The sequence below is a fragment of the Bombina bombina genome, chromosome 4, assembly GCF_027579735.1.
Source record: "Bombina bombina isolate aBomBom1 chromosome 4, aBomBom1.pri, whole genome shotgun sequence".
Classification (NCBI taxonomy): Eukaryota; Metazoa; Chordata; class Amphibia; order Anura; family Bombinatoridae; genus Bombina; species Bombina bombina.
The window spans coordinates 752,577,239-752,596,036 of NC_069502.1; positions in this window are offsets into that span (position 1 = coordinate 752,577,239).

Here is an 18,798-nt window from a genome sequence, read left to right on the forward strand (position 1 = left end):
TTTCAAAAAAAAACGTTTAAATCATTTTGCTAGTGTAATCTAATTTCATTTTCTATCAGGCCTGTGTGTTTCTGGCTTACTCAGCATACTGTGGTTAATTGCTGTCCTAGCAGCAGCCAGCCACCACTCATATCTGCTTAACATTATTTTAAATTAAAAAAAAAAAATTAAATCATTTTGCTAGTGTAATCTAATTTCATTTTCTATCAGGCCTGTGTGTTTCTGACTTACAGAGCATACTGTGGTTAATTGCTGTCCTACCTAGCAGCCACCACTCATATCTGCTTAACATTTTTTTAAATTTTAAAAAAAAACCTTTAAATCATTTTGCTGGTGTAATCTAATTTAATTTTCTATCAGGCCTGTGTGTTTCTGACTTACAGAGCATACTGTGGTTAATTGCTGCCCTACCTAGCAGCCACCACTCATATCTGCTTAACATTATTTTAAATTTAAAATAAAAACTTTGAAATCATTTTGCTAGTGTAATCTAATTTAATTTTCTATCAGGTCTGTGTGTTTCTGGCGTACTCAGCATACTGTGGTTAATTGTTGTCCTAGCAGCAGCCAGCCACCACTCATATCTGCTTAACATTATTTTAAATTAAAAAAAAAACCGTTTAAATCATTGTACTAGTGTAATCTAATTTCATTTTCTATCAGGCCTGTGTGTTTCTGACTTACAAAGCATACTGTGGATAATTACTGCCCTACCTAGCAGCCACAACTCATATCTGCTTAACATTTTTTTAAATTAAAAAACAACAACTTTAAATCATTTTGATAGTGTAATCTAATTTCATTTTCTATCAGGCCTGTGTGTTTCTGACTTACACAGCATACTGTGGTTAATTGCTGCCCTACATAGCAGCCACCACTCATATCTGCTTAACATTATTTTAAATTTAAAATAAAAACTTTGAAATCATTTTGCTAGTGTAATCTAATTTCATTTTATATCCGGCCTGTGTGTTTCTGACTTACACAGCATACTGTGGTTAATTGCTGCCCTACCTAGCAGCCACCACTCATATCTGCTTAACATTATTTTAAATAACAAACAAACAAACTTGTAAATCATTTTGCTAGTGTAATCTAATTTCATTTTCTATCAGGCCTGTGTGTTTCTGGCTTACACAGCATACTGTGGTTAATTGCTGTCCTAGCAGCAGCCAGCCACCACTCATATCTGCTTAACATTATTTTAAATCTAAAAAAAAAACTGTGAAATCATTTTGCTAGTGTAATCTAATTTCATTTTCTATCAGGCCTGTGTGTTTCTGGCTTACACAGCATACTGTGGTTAATTGCTGCCCTAGCAGCCACGACTCATATCTGCTTAACATTATTTTAATTTAAAAAAAAAAAATTTTAAATCATTTTGCTAGTGTAATCTAATTTCATTTTCCATCAGGCCTGTGTGTTTCTGGCCCACATCATATAGTGTGATTAATAGCTCTTTTTTTCCACCACTTATATTTGGTGTAACATTAGTGTAAATTTTTTTAAAAATGTTTTTTTACATCAATCCTCTTCTAGTGTTATTTAATTTTAGTTGCCAGGCCAGCCTGGCTGCCATTAGTGCCAGCCTGTGTGTCAGGCTGCCAGCATATACTGTGCCTACTAAAAAATTCTTAGATTGTGAATCATCAGTCTGCTAGTGCAATTGAATTGCAGTTTCCTGCCTGCCAGCTTGTGTGCCAGGCCCACTAGCCAACTAGTGCCACCAATCATATTTGTTGTAACAGTATTGAAAATATTTTAAATCAAAACTTTTTTGACAGTGAATCATCAGTCTGCTACTAGTGCCATTGAAATGCAGTTGCCTGCCTGCCAGCGTGTGTGCCAGGCCCACTTGCCAACTAGTTACACCAATCATATTTGTTCTAACAGTATTGTAAATATTTAAAATAAAAAATTCTTAGACCGTGAATCATCAGTCTGCTAGTGCAATTGAATTGCAGTTTCCTGCCTGCCAGTGTGTGTGCCAGGCCCACTAGCCAACTAGTGCCACCAATCATATTTGTTGTAAAACTATTGAAAATATTTTAAATCTTAACTTTTTTGACTGTTTGCTGTTTCCAACTAGTGCCACCAATCATATTTGTTCTAACAGTATTGTCAATTTAAAAAAAATAAAATAAAATGTTTGGACTGTGAAGCATCACTCAGCTAGTGTAATCTAATTGCAGTTGCCTTCCTCCCAGCGTGTGTGCCAGCCAGGCCCACTTGCCAACTAGTGCCACCAATCATATTTGTTTAAACAGTACTTTTAATATTTAAAAAATAAACATTTTTGACTTTGAAACATCAGTCTTTTTTGTTGTTGTCAGGCTCACAGCGTATACTGTGCCCACTTGCCCAGTGCCACCACTCATAATTTGTTTAATAGTATTGTAAGTGTACATTTTAAAAAAAATGACAGGCAGAGGCAGGCCACCCCGCAGGTGCCGTTGTGGTCGTGGTGCTGTGATTCCTTTAGACCCTACAAATATGCACATTGTTCAGACGCCAGGTGCTAGGGGGGACGCGAAAAGTTCTGAGGAGGACCTAGTTGAATGACTAACACAGGACACCCAATCTTCTACAGCTTCCGCTCCTAGTCCTCCTAACCTTGACGCACCATCCACGTCCAGCTGTGCTTTGGGCACCTCTCAAGTGACCAGTGCCACTCGCCTGCCTGTCGCCACCACCAACACTAGCACCACAGCCGCTTCACTTGATCTGTCAGAGGAGTTATTGACACATCAGTTGGAAGAAATGAGTGATGCGCAACCATCATTGACAGAGGATGTAGATAACAGTGATATGTCTCAGTCAGGCAGCATTACAGACATGGAGGTACGGTGTGATGATGATGATGTTGTACCCGCTGCTGCTTGCTTTCTTGATGTTTCAGATACAAGTGAAGCGGTTGATGATGATGTGTCGGTGGATGTCACGTGGGTGCCTGCTAGAAGAGAAGAAGAAGAGGGGGAAAGTTCAGATGGGGAGACAGAGAGGAGGAGGAGGAGGAGGAGACGAGTTGGAAGCAGGGGGAGGTCGTCTCAAGGAGCTAGTGGCACAGTCAGACAGCATGCATCGGCACCCAGGGTCAGCCAGACAGCACGCGGACGACTATCAACGCATGCTGTTGCCACCACCAGAATGCGGTCATCGCAGAGCTCAGCAGTGTGGCTTTTTTTTGTGTGTCTGCCTCTGACAACAGTGATGCCATTTGCAACCTGTGCCAAAAGAAACTGAGTCGTGGGAAGTCCAACACCCACCTAGGTACAACTGCTTTGCGAAGGCACATGGTCTCACATCACAAACGCAGATGGGAAGAACACATGAGTAGAAGCAGCACACAAACTCAAAGCAGCCCTCCTCCTCCTGCTCCAGCATCTTCAGCCACGTCAACCACTGCTGTCCTCCTTGCCACCTCTCAACCATCCTCCACTGAGTCTCTCTTACGTAGCAGTTCCTGGTCATCTGCCCACAGTCAGGTGTCTGTCAAGGACATGTTTGAGCGTAAGAAGCCAATTTCTCAAAGTCACCCCCTTGCCCGGCGTCTGACAGCTGGCTTGTCTGAACTCTTAGCCCGCCAGCTTTTACCATACAAGCTGGTGGAGTCTGATGCTTTCAAAAAATTTGTATCTATTGGGACACCGCAGTGGAAGGTACCTGGCAGAAATTTCTTTTCACAAAAGGCAATCCCAAACCTGTACTATATTGTGTGAAAGGAAGTAATGGCATGTCTGGCACACAGCGTTGGGGCAAGGGTCCATATGACCACTGATAGCTGGTCTGCAAAGCATGGTCAGGGCAAGTATATCACCTACACTGTGCATTGGGTAAACCTGCTGACGTCTGACAAGCATGGAATGCGTGGCTCTGCAGAAGAGTTGAAGCTACCTCCTCTACTCCTCCTACTCCATGCTCTTCCATAACCTCTTCCTTGGCTGAGTCCTCTTCTGCTTCTGCGTCTTGCTCCACATCAACGGCACCCCCCCAGCTCCCCAGGTACTATTCAACATCCCGGATACGGCAGTGTCACGCCGTCTTGGGGTTGACTTGCCTGAAAGCGGAGAGTCACACCGCACCAGCACTCCTGACCGTCCTGAACGCACAGGTGGATCAGTGGCTGACTCCGCACCAACTGGAGATTGGCAAGGTTGTTTCTGACAATGGAAGTAATTTGGTGGCGGCATTGAAATTGGGCAAGTTGACAAATGTGCCGTGTATGGCACATGTGTGTAATCTGATTGTACAACGTTTTGTGCATAAGTACCCAGGCTTACAGGACGTCCTGAAGCAGGCCAGGAAGGTGTGTGGCCATTTCAGGCGTTCCTACACGGCCATGGCGCACTTGTCCGATATCCAGCGTCGAAACAACCTGCCAGTGAGGCGCTTGATTTGCGACAGCCCGACACGGTGGAATTCAACACTCCTAATGTTCGACCGCCTGCTCCAACACGAAAAAGCTGTTAATGAGTATTTTTATGACCGGGGTGCTAGGACAGCCTCTTGGGAGCTGGGGATTTTTTTGCCAAATTACTGGACACTCATGCGCAATGCCTGTAGGCTGATGCGTCCTTTTGAGGAGGTGACAAACCTTGTCAGTTGCACGGAAGGCACCATCAGCGACATCATACAATTTGTTTTCTTCCTGGAGCGTGCCCTGCAAAGAGTGCTGGATCAGTCCGTAGATGAGCGTGAAGAGGAAGAGTTGTGGTGTCCATCACCACCAGAAACAGCCTTATCAGCATCGCTTGCTGGACCTGCGGCAACGCAGGAAGGATTGTGAGGAAGAGGAGTCAGAGGAGGAATGTGGCTTTGAGGAGGGGGAGGAGGAAGACCAAGCACAACAGGCATCCCAGGGTGCTCGTTGTTGTCACCTCTCTGGTACCCGTGGTGTTGTAGATACCCTCAGTGACATCAGTGAGGACGAGGAACGGGACATGATTAGCTCGGCATCCAACCTTGTGCAAATGGGGTCTTTCATGCTGTCATGCCTGTTGAGGGACCCTCGTATAAAAAAGCTGAAGGAGAACAATCTGTACTGGGTGTCCACGCTACTAGACCCCCGGTATAAGCATAAAGTGCCTGAAATGCTACCAAATTCACGCAAGTCGGAAAGGATGGAGCATTTTAAAAATAAATTAAAAACTATGCTTTACACAGCGTATAAGGGTGATGTCACAGCACAACGGGAATCTAACAGGGGAAGAGATGAAAGTAATCCTCCTCTTCGTCCCACGACCACGGCGGCAAGTACAGGACGCTTTCCTGACGTCTTGATGATGGAGGACATGCGGACCTTTTTAACTCCTATGCATCGCCAGAGCCTTTCGGGATCCAGCCTCAGAGAAAGACTCAACCGACAGGTAGCAGACTACCTAGCATTAACTGCGGATCTCGACACTCTGAGGAGCGATGGACCCCTTGACTACTGGGTGTGCAGGCTTGACCTGTGGCCTGAGCTATCCCAATTTGCAATTGAACTTCTGGCCTGCCCCGCTTCAAGTGTCCTGTCCGAAAGGACCTTCAGTGCAGCAGGAGGTTTTGTCACTGAGAAGAGAAGTCGCCTAGGTCAAAAAAGTCTTGACTATCTCACCTTTATTAAAATGAATGAGGGATGGATCCCGAAGGGACTGACATTGGGCGATACATTTGAGTACAAAAGGCCTGATGATGAGATGAGCTGCCTTGGGCTACAAATGGTACACACGCTGGCTTTTTTTTTTCTTATAATGCAGGATGACTTGCATGACTTATCCTCCAACAACTAGTGTTCAAGCCGCAAGGTTTTAGGGCACTTTCTAACTGTTTTACAAACATCAATTTTTCTGGCCCAACAATACCGAATTTTTAAGGCATTTGTACATGCCTAATTTTTCTGGCCTCTGCTGCTGCACTCTGGCTACAAAACTCAAAGCAAAAAAAAAGGCACATAACAGTGATTAAACTGTTAAGAATAGTACTACTTAACACACCACTCATATCTGGTGGCACAGTACATTGCACGCGCAGTGCCCCAAATTTGAAGTAGGAGGACCGACCAAGCATCTTTTTCCATCTCTTGTTTACGAAAAATTATCTCTGGGTTCCATCTATGCCATACCTGTACTATATTGTGCAAAAGGGTGGCATATGTCGTGTTTCATGCTGTTGTGCCTGTTGAGGGTCGTGGCCCATCGTATAAAAAGGCTGAAGGAGAACGACCTGTACTGGGTGTCCAAGCACATTTTTTGTTCAATATTCCCGGTTCCTCTAAATTATCTCTGGGTTCCTCAAATCAATGCCATACCTGTACTCGATGGTGCAAAAGGGTGGCATATGTGGTGTTTCATGCTGTTGTGCCTGTTGAGGGTTCTGGCCCATCGTATAAAAAGGCTGAAGGAGAACGACCTGTACTGGGTGTACAAGCACATTTTTTGTTCAATATTCCAGGTTCCTATAAATTATCTCCGGGTTCTTCAAATCAATGCCATACCTGTACTCGATTGTGCAAAAGGATGGCATATGTGGTGTTTCATGCTGTTGTGCCTGTTTTGGGTCGTGGGCCATCGTATAAAAAGGCTGAAGGAGAACGACCTGTACTGGGTGTCCAAGCACGTTTTTGTTCAATTTCCCGGTTCCTCTAAATTATCTCCGGGTTCCTCAAATCAATGCCATACCTGTACTCGATTGTGCAAAAGGGTGGCATATGTGGTGTTTCATGCTGTTGTGCCTGTTGAGGGTTGTGGCCCATCGTATAAAAAGGCTGAAGGAGAATGACCTGTACAGGGTGTCCAAGCACATTTTTTGTTCAATATTCCCGGTTCCTCTAAATTATCTCCGGTTTCCTCAAATCAATGCCATACCTGTACTCGATTGTGCAAAAGGGTGGCATATGTGGTGTTTCATGCTGTTGTGCCTGTTGAGGGTTGCGGCCCATCGTATAAAAAGGCTGAAGGAGAACGACCTGTACTGTGTGTCCAAGCACATTTATTCTTCAATATTCCCGGTTCCTCTAAATTATCTCTGGGTTCCTCAAATCAATGCCATACCTGTACTCGATTGTGCAAAAGGGTGGCATATGTGGTGTTTCATGCTGTTGTGCCTGTTGAGGGTTCTGGCCCATCGTATAAAAAGGCTGAAGGAGAACGACCTGTACTGGGTGTCCAAGCACATTTTTTGTTCAATATTCCCGGTTACTCTAAATTATCTCCGGGTTCCTCAAATCAATGCCATACCTGTACTCGATTGTGCAAAAGGGTGGCATATGTGGTGTTTCATGCTGTTGTGCCTGTTGAGGGTTGTGGCCCATCATATAAAAAGGCTGAAGGAGAACGACCTGTACTGGGTGTCCAAGCACGTTTTTTGTTCAATATTCCCGGTTCCTCTAAATTATCTCCGGGTTCCTCAAATCAATGCCATACCTGTACTCGATTGTGCAAAAGGGTGGCATATGTGGTGTTCCATGCTGTTGTGCCTGTTGAGGGTTGTGGCCCATCGTATAAAAAGGCTGAAGGAGAACGACCTGTACTGGGTGTCCAAGCACGTTTTTTGATCAATATTCCAGGTTCCTCTAAATTATCTCCGGGTTCCTCAAATCAATGCCATACCTGTACTCTATTGTGCAAAAGGGTGGCATATGTGGTGTTTCATGCTGTTGTTTCTGTTGAGGGTCCTGGACCCTCTTATAAAAAGGCTGAAGGAGAACGACGTGTACTGGGTGTCCAATCATTTTTTTGTTCAATTTCCAGGTTCCTCTAAATTATCTCCGGGTTCCGCAAATCAATGCCATACCTGTACTCTATTGGGCAAAAGGATGGCATATGTGGTGTTTCATGCTGTTGTGGCTGTTGAGGATCGTGGGCAATCGTATAAAACGGCTGAAGGAGAACGACCTGTACTGCCTTGCTGCTCCTTTTAGGCAGGCCAGCTCTTTGCATACATGCCCACAGACTCTGTAACAGATGCCTCTTTTAGGGAGAGGTGCAGCCATAATGCAGGGTCAGAACCTCTGTCTGCAACTGGTATACTTGATTGTGCAAAAGGAAGTAACCTTACCATGGTTCTCTGACCGCACATCTTGTTGTTATATTTTGGTGAGGGTAATCATGCAGGCCATATAGACCTCCCTTGATAGGGGGAGTAACAGGGATTAAAGTGCTAAGAATAGTACAACTTAACACAACCTAGTTAACAGTGGTTCCCAGACCGCATGTTTTGTTGTTATATTTTGTCAGGATAATCAGGCAGGCCATATAGACCTCCCCCGATAGGGGGAGTAACAGGGATTAAAGTGCTAAGAATAGTACTACTTAACACAACCTAGTTACCATGGGTCCCAGACCGCATGTTTTGTTATTATACTTTGTCAGGGTAATCATGCAGGCCATATAGACCTCCCTTGATAAGGGGAGTAACAGGGATTAAAGTGCTAAGAATAGTATTACTTAACACAACCTAGTTACCATGGGTCCCAGACCGCATGTTTAATTATTATACTTTGTCAGGGTAATTATATATCTAACAAATCTATCTATTTATCTTCTATCGATTCTATCTAACTATTAATCTATGTATATCTATCTATCTATCCTATCTATCTTGTGTCCGGACTGTTTTGAGACAGCCACTTGTGTTTTTGACAAATTTGAAGTAGGAGGACAGACCAATCACAGGGATTAAACTGCTAAGAATAGTACTACTTAAGAAAACCTAGTTATACCAGTACCACCATGGGTCCCAGACCGCATGTTTGGTTGTTATACTTTGTCAGGGTAATCATGCAGGCCATATAGACCTCCCTTGATAGGGGGAATTACAGGGATGAAAATGCTAAGAATAGTACTACTTAACACAACATAGTTACCATGGGTCCCAGACCGCATGTTTTGTTGTTATACTTTGTCAGGGTAATCATGCAGGCCATATAGACCTCCCTTGATAGGGGGAGTAACAGGGATTAAAGTGCTAAGAATAGTACAACTTAACACAATCTAGTTAACATTAACAGTGGTTCCCAGACCGCATGTCTTGTTGTTATATTTTGTCAGGATAATCAGGCAGGCCATATAGACCTCCCCCGATAGGGGGAGTAACAGGGATTAAAGTGCTAAGAATAGTACTACTTAACACAACCTAGTTACCATGGGTCCCAGACCGCATGTTTTGTTGTTATACTTTGTCAGGGTAATCATGCAGGCCATATAGACCTCCACCGAAAGGGGGAGTAAGAGGGATTAAACTGCTAAGAAAAGTACTACTTAACACAACCTAGTTACCATGGGTCCCAGACCGCGGGTCTTGTTGTTATACTTTGTCATGGTAATCATGCAGGCCATATAGACCTTCCCCGATAGGGGGAGTTACAGGGATGAAAGTGCTAAGAAACGTACTACTTAACACAACCTAGTTACCATGGGTCCCAGACCGCATGTTTAATTATTATACTTTATCAGGGTAATTATATATCTATCAAATCTATCTATTTATCTTCTATCGATTTTATCTAACTATCAGTCTATGTATATCTATCTATCATATCTATCTATCTATCTATCTCGTGTCCGGACTGTTTTGAGACAGCCACTTGTGTTTTTGACAAATTTGAAGTAGGAGGACAGACCAATCATCTTCTTCCATCTCCCTGTTCCAAAAATGCAGGCCATATAGACCTCCCCAGATAGGGGAGTAACAGGTAGTAGTAAACTGCTAAGAATAGTACTACTTAACAAACCACGGGTCCCAGACCGCATGTCTTATTGTTATACTCTATCAGGGAAATTATATATCTTTCAAATCTATTTATCTATCAAATCTATCTAACTATCAATCGTATCTATCAAATGTATATTGCATCTTTTGATCGATGTAATTCGTATCTATCAAATGTATATTGCCTCTTTTGATCGATAACATTCGTATCTATCAAATGGATATTGCATCTATTGATCTATGTAATTCGTATCTATCAAATGTATATTGCATCTATTGATCTATGTAATTTATATCGATCATATGTATATTGCATCGATTGAGCTATGTAATCTATGTATCTATCAAATCTATCTATCTCGTGGTTGTGCAAATGAACTGTTTGCGGTTGTTAGCGGTGCGTTACACTTGGAGTTTGGTCTGTCACTGTGAAGAGGGGGTAACCCTTACACTACATGATTGATACGACATCATATGGATGTACCATTAATTGCAAAGACAAGGAGAGATCTTGCAAGAAAAGGGCTTAGGCCTGTCTGACTCTAAATATATATCTTGAAAAAACCCACTGATTTAAATTATCAACACAAAGTGGTGAATTAATATAGGAGAGCAATGCTCTGTGTCAGGGGGTAAATGGAACCCCAGATACCCAGTTAGAGTTTAGGATGTAGTTAAAATTGTCTCAGAAAACCATTCATACTGAAAAATCTTTATTAGGAGACAAGAGATAAAGTCCAGCAGGACTCAGACAAACATTCACACATACACTGATTAAAAATAGCTCAAACTCGTGTCTTTAATTAGAAGAATCCAATATATAGCGAGGGAGACAGAAATAATAATATTGCAGTAATCTCTGCAAATAATGTTCTCAAGGATATCTGATATGGGCAAATGCTATAAGATTCCTTAGATTATTAATAATGTGCAGGTTAACTGTTACACAGTAAATTATGGACCCTTGGATGGTGTGTTCAGAAAATAATAACCAGAGTATGTATATATAAAGAAGTCAGGTTCGGCATTTAGAGTCTCATAAAGTTCAGTGGTATGTGCACTAGTAGTGAGCAAAAAGTAGCACCTGATATCGCAGAAATGGGTTAAATATATTGCGATATGACTGAGAGCTAAGGTTCAGCTATGTTGCTCAGAAAAAATACAGGCCTAACCAATGCGGTATTTTGTGACCAAGTATTCTCAATGGTTTGACCGGTGTATGCGTGCTTGCTAGTAAATACAAATGTATGTTTGATACATATTAGCACAACCGGAGAAGTAAACCGATACCTAATATCTCTCAGTAACAGGAAATTATTTGCTAGGCTGCACTGTTATTAATGTTGTTTTGGTCAATATCGGAGTGTCATTACATTACTGTATATAAAAAGGTACTTAAGGGGAGGCGGAGCGAGCGGCTAACCAAGATGGTCGCATGTAATTGAAGCTCCTCACGCAGGCTGGGCAAGTTAACCCATAACCACAGACAACAACGGGGCACAGAGATATAAAACCCCTATCTGAGGACCGGAATATACTAAGAACGTTTGTTGAGATTTTGGCCCCGATCCGTATGCTATTACGGACAATATTTGAGCCGTTTACAACTGCGCCACGAGGCCTATAAGCTCCGCGATAAAGTCAAGATGTAACACAGACCGCTTCAAGTCCAGATACCGATCCGGATCGCCAATCACAACAGACACAGGTGATATGTTTAACTTTGTGAAAGAGGCAAAAATGCTTATACTAGTTACTACTCAGTTTACTAACTAAAGATAAAGAGCAGACAGCATTTCAAGATCCACCTTATCCTCATGACACAAGGCCGAAATTTAGCAAAGGGAATATAATTCACCTTTTATACACGCATGTAATTCAATTCAATGCCAAATCAAGCCCACACACATGAACTGAACTGCTGCATTTGGGCTGAAATACCTAACTTACATCGTTACTCAGACTTATCATATATCTGTCTGTGAGACATGGGATGCAGCCGCTAACCGAAACGACCTAGACAGCAAAGCCCAAGCTGACACCCTGACACATCACAACACGTATCAGATGTATTCTATCTCCTTACAGACAAAAGTAAAAATCTTTATGCAGCTGTAACTTGTTGTCTGTTCTCCCGGTGGTTGGACACCAAACGCTCAAATTTAAAACTGAACAACTGGCTAAAAAGAACACCCTCCTATTCCTCTTCCCACTGTTCTAAGTAACAGTGGGTCGAATCCACCACCTTTTCCCGAGATCGCTCTGTGAGAGCAAAAACCCCAAGGAGAGGTGTTCCGATTCACCTAGTCTCAACATCACTATATAATAAATATAACCAAACACCTGTTATAACTTACCAAAACCTCCATGATGTCGCAGAGAAAATTGACCAGAAGTGATAAATCCCAAAAACTGCCTATAACATCTCAGGGAGCCATGAACTCTTTTTTCAAGCAAGCTGACAAGCAAAAAAGCAATAAAGCTCTAGATACCACACTAAGCTCACATGATGAAAGCTCTTGTGAAGCTGCAGATCCCTTGTCAGACCTACAACCAACAACTGCAAATGTTGGAAAAGATGACATAATCACCTATGGTGCTATGGAAGCTCTGATAGAACAGGTTAAAACTTGCATTAAAAATGAGTGTGCAGGATTGAAGAAAGATATCTCGGACTTATGCTATAGAGTTGATACTTTAGAAGAGCATGAATACATATCTTCACAGAAAATTGCAAACCTGTCCTCTAAAGCCTTTCAACATCATCATCGTATGACAGACCTAGAGGATAAATTAGATGATTTAGAAAATCGCTCCAGAAGGAGTAATCTACGCTTCAGGGGAATACCTGAGACCATACAAAACAATGAGATACAGGATTATCTACAGTCCTTTTTTGCAGACCTGGTAAAGAACAACTCTGGCACTCCATCTGACATCATCTTGGACAGAGCACATAGAGCCCTACGTCCTAAGCCATCAGACAACTCACCTCCTAGGGACATTATAGTGCATTTTCAAAACTTCCAACATAGGGAGACTATCTACAATTATACAAGGAAACAATCTTCTATCCAGTTCCAGGGTCACCGAATTCAAATATTTCAAGATTTATCTGCAAGAACACTCCAAAAGAGAAGAGAACTTTCCTTTTTAACATCCCATCTACGTACTTTGAAGATTCAGTACAGATGGGGATTCCCAACATCAGTAATTGCTGTCAAAAATGGAAAAAAAAATCGAATGCTCTTACCCACAGGACGCAGAACATTTCTGCCAACAGTTGGGGATCCCGCTACCTGACCCCCAAACCTCTACTGTGCAATCCTCTGCATCAAGCAAACAGGAAACCTCTAAACAGCAAAGAAGACCCTGGATGGACACTTCAATTCCTTTAAACAAGCGGCGACAAACCAGTAACGAGGAAGATGAGGTTCAACCACCCTGAAGGAGATACGTAACTATATGTATTGTCTATGCTGTCTATACAACATTTGTTTGTAGACTTTTTCTCCTTTTATTTCAGGTTTCTATGGAACTGTCTTCAATCACCCTTTAGGTTATATTATACTAGACTTTATGTGCTTAAGGGAACTCTCCTCTATGTTTTATGTTCTATATTTTGAGGAAAAGAGTTCCTAGAGGTTCATTATGTTTTGATGTGTTTTGTTCAGTTATTCTGTTATTCTTAGATCACATGTTTTGCATAGATATACTTTTGCAATTGTATGATAATAGTCAAGCTTATATTCAGTAATACGATATAATAATTTATGATTGAATTGTTGAATGATCTCACAAGCTAGCTGTTAACCGTTAAGACAGGAACAACTTTAACCGTAACTGAATATAAAGTCCCCATTTATTCTTTTTTCTCACTTATTACCACATCTCAAACAGAGATAGTAGCCCCTTAAATGACTTAAATTTCTTCAATGTATTAAGTGCCTTAATCCCCAGAAACTAATTAGACACTAACCTATCCATTATCTGCACACTTTATTTTACGAAACAAAACTGCTTTAGATAACAATAGTACAGTGATACTTACTAGATTCACTTGTACCCCTGTATTTATAAATGTAAATTATGTACTATTGAAGTAAAATATGCCACCTTGGTTCCCCAAAGGGGATACAAAAATACAAAAATGTCCTGTTATACAGAAAGTACTATTTTATTCACAATGCTGCTATGTAGATATCTGTTTATATGAAAGTTTTTTCTTCAACCTGGACGGTTTGGACGTCTTATACATAATACACCTTTATCCCCTCTCCCCTCTTCCCCTCCCCCTTCCCCAGCTACCCTCTTATCATTCCATGTGCCACCCTCACGTTCACTACAACACACCAGGGGACATTTGCCCAGCTTGCCCAGAAGCCTCCACCAATTCAATTCAAGTTAATTTAATCTAAATTCCCCTGCCCCAACTATTTACTACCTCACTAAACTCTTAACCATACATTTTCCACTCCACTTTTACACATTGGTTCCCCTGTACGAATCTCTAACTCCTCTACTTTAGAGGTCACACATATTCATATCCTTTGTAATGCCTAACCTTCTATGCGAAAGATCAATATCAATAGCCACTCAAAATGTGAAGGGATTCCTATCAGCTGAAAAACGTTCAATTGCTCTCCATGACCTCTACAAGAGAAATCTTGATATCATTATGATTCAAGAGACACATTTTAAAAGAAATCATGAGCCTACACTCTCATCCAAATACTACGATAAACACTATCTTAGCTCAGGCCTGACCAGACACAACGGTGTATGCACACTATTTAGACGCAATACTTCTTTCGACCTACTACAACAATTCAATGATCATGAAGGTAGAATTTTAATACTAGTAGGACTCTATTATGGTAAGCCTATTACCCTCGCAAACATATACGCCCCTATCAGACCCACCCCCTGCTTCTTCAGAAAAGTCACCAACAAACTTCTAGATATTGCTAAAGGCCCAATCATACTAGGTGGGGATTTTAATTACCCTTCAGACCCTATACTAGACACTTCAACAGGTCACTCCTACCTAAGAAACTCACAGATTAAGAATAATAATACATCTCTCCGCACACTGAAGCTATTTGATACCTGGAGAACGGTACACCCCTCCACCAGAGATTATACATTTTTCTCCCACCCGCAAAAATCTTACACCAGACTCGACTACATACTATGTGACCAAGCCTCTTTGACGAATTTGATTGACTCAAAAATCTCACATACTACGTGGTCAGACCATAGCCTAGTCAAATCTATCTTTAAATGGACAAGTAAACCTAGTCACAGTATAAACTGGAGATTAAATGAATATATTCTCACAGATAACGAAATCACAGACCAACTCATTAAATTTACAGACGAATATTTTGTGTTTAATATACCCGAAGATACGAACACTGCAAATAATTGGGAATCCTACAAGTGCTATATTAGGGGAGTTATCATACAACTAACAGCGAAACTTAAAAAGCAGAGAGCTGCTCAATTCGACACCTTGTCTAACTCACTAGAGAAAAAAGAAGCTTTACATAAAAAAGACCCAAAATCCCCACAAAAATTATCCGCAGTTATGGAAGCTAGGGAAAGCCTTAATAAATTCCTGGTAGAAAATGCACATATGCGCGCCCTGACAACAAAAGCTAAATTCTATGCTGAATCAAACAAAGCCGGAAAAATGTTAGCCAGATCTTTAAAAAAAAAAAGGCTCTCCTCTCATATTCAATCCATTAAACAAAACACAGGAGTAGTTTGCACTAAAAATGAAGATATAGCTGACAGCTTCGTTAAATACTACACCTCACTTTACAACATAAACAACACAAAAGATCAGGGGAATAGAGATAAGCTACAAACATATTTAGACTCTATAGACATTCCCTCTATCCCTGAAGAGGACGTGTCTATGCTAGACTCCCCCATCTCTTTACTAGAAGTGGTCAACACGATTAAATCCATGTCCAATGGAAAATCACCAGGACCAGATGGCCTCACAACCAAATTTTACCAGTTATTAGTAGGTAATCTTGCCCCACATTTACAGGAGCTATTTCTCTCTATAGACCAGGGTCTTACATTCCCCCAATCTCTTTTAAATGCTATGATAACAGTAATTCCGAAACCAGATAAACCCAGAGATCTTGTTAGCAACTATAGACCGATTTCTCTCTTGAATGTGGATATTAAAATATATGCTAAGATTTTAGCCAATCGTCTTGCTCGAGTCCTACCGAAGGTCATCCACCCTGACCAAGTGGGATTCGTTAGTGGCCGTGAAGCAAAAGACAATACCACTAGACTCCTTCATACATTATTAACATCACACGATCAAACAAGCCCCCTAGTGCTGCTATCTACTGATGCTGAGAAGGCCTTCGACAGGGTCGACTGGCAGTTTATGTGGTCGGTCCTGTCGAAATTTGGCTTCTCAGACAAATTCTTATCCAGAGTACAAGCCTTATATCACAACCCTCGAGCCACTATTAAGGTCAATGACATAATATCTCAATCCTTCCCCATCTCTAATGGCACTAGACAAGGTTGTCCATTATCTCCTCTTCTATTTGCCCTCACGGTAGAAATCTTAGCTACTCAAATCAGAAATAATCCAAATATTTTGGGAATTAAGGTAGGCAACATTCATCAAACATGTCTACTATTTGCCGACGACATTATCTTCACTCTGCAAGCACCACTAACTTCCATTCCAGCCCTAATAAGAGATCTGGAGATTTATAAACAATTTTCTAATTATTCGATTAATATGAATAAGTCGAGCATTATCCCCATCCACATAAACTCAATGGAAATGGACTACATTTTACATAAAACTCCCTTCCCTATCGTCAATACCCTTAGATACCTAGGTTTAAACATACCAAAGAACCCTAAAAATGTATTCCAAGAAAACTATATTACACTTCAAACTCATGTCTTCTCCCTATTACATACATGGCATAAACAAGGGCACCTCTCCTGGATAGGTCGCATAAATACAATAAAGATGATGATACTCCCCAAATATCTATACATATTCCAAGCTCTCCCAATATCATTACCGAGACACTACCTTCGTACGCAACAAAAGATGCTAGACTCTTTTATTTGGGCTTATAAAAAACCAAGGGTATCAAAGAACTCTATGTATTTAAGCAAGGAGGAAGGTGGCCTAAGTGTCCCAAATCTATTTCAGTATCACAAAGCGACACATTTAACTCGAATAGTCTCATGGTCTCACAACCCCACCTCCAAACTATGGATCCAAATGGAAGCTGCCTCCCTTGGTTTAAAAGGGATGAGAGATCTTTGTTGGCTCCCTAAATCATTCAGGCCCCCCATAACTAAGGCTAATGAATGCATAAAAACTACCTTAACCATATGGGACTCCCTCATTCGAAATCCAAACACTCTCTCTTCCCCAATCTCTCCAATGACTCCTTTGTTAAATAACACCCTTTTTTTATCCCACCACCAGTTCAAATTTGAACCAGAAGATTCTTCCCTGAAAAATATGCCTATATTTTTACTAACGGAAAACTCCCAAATAAGAGATAGAATTGCCTTAAGAGATTCAATAGGCTCTCCCTTCCACTGTTGGTTTCCATACCTCCAAATACGCCAAACAATAATGGATAGCCCTCATAAAAATGATTGCCTCCGTCCGCTTACTCCATTTGAGAAGTTATGCAATACTAAAGACACTCAGAAATCCCTTCTCTCTCACACACATAAACTCTTAAGAGCTATTAACACAGTCAAACTACCCTCATATACCACCAAATGGGAAACTGAACTTCGAGTTCAGCTCCCAAAAGACACCTGGCTAAAATGTTTCAACACAATCCACTCCTCCTCCTCCTCACTCATTCTGGCTGAACTTAATTATAAGATCATCTCACGCTGGTATCTTACACCCCAAAAATTGAATGAAATATACCCAGGTGCTAACTCAAGTTGCTGGAGACGATGTGGGGAAGTGGGTACACTTTCCCATATATGGTGGTCCTGTAATAAAATGTCCACTTATTGGGCTCAAATCGAGCGTAGCATCAATCTTACATTAAATACACAAATATCCCTTTCGGCAACCATGATCTTACTAAACCAAATCCCTAGACTGGAATGTATTTACAGAAGGAAACTCCTTCAACTAATGTTAACTTGCGCTAGACGCATTGTCCCTCGGTATTGGAAACAAGCTCATCCCCCTACTTATGAACACTGGGTATCAGAAGTCACACACATACTAGCTTTAGAGAAGAGACATTATTGTTTTATAGGAAAGAGAGATTTTATTCTAGATATAATCTTCCTATGGGAACAAAGAACGCCATAACTTTACAAAACAGACCCTCCTTCACAGTTAAATACCACAGGCTCTACAATTCTCCGGAATAAGTATTTCATTCTCTGCAAGGATTAATTGCAAAGGATTTACATGGAACCACACTATAATACACTATATTATTTTATAATTCACCTCTACATATTTTTATTTTTATGTTTGTCCCCTCCCCCACATTCCTAACTGTCACCTGCCCGAATCCCCCTCCTACCCCTCCTCAGACCTCCCTCCCCCTTATCACTTTAAGACAAGACAAAGACTCAAAATAGCTGGAGAATGTTTGATGATTTCTGCTGTTTAATTATCTATCCAGATGACACCTAAAAAGTAAAAAAATACAATAAAAGACGAACGCTAGGAAATTACGTTATATTGTATTCTACCATGACACTTGTTACCCCTACATACCTGCACTCTTTTATTTTTGATGATTGTCACCCGACTGATTTCTATTGCTGACACCCTATCCCTTTTCATTCCCCTATTTATTCATCCTTCCTCTCTCCCTTCCTCCCCCTATACTCCCCCCTCCTGTTGCATACCTTTTTAATTTTCACTAATTTCTATTATTATCTGCCCTCACCCTCTCCATACCCCCCTCTGTCCACCTTTCTCCCTACTACCCAAAGAATTTATCTTTAAATTTGCTTTTTGCTTCCCTCAAATAAGGGGAAGAAATGATCACTGTGATATTATAATGCCTTACTGTAACTGAAAAACTATTATTGATTTATGTTTGATGTTCA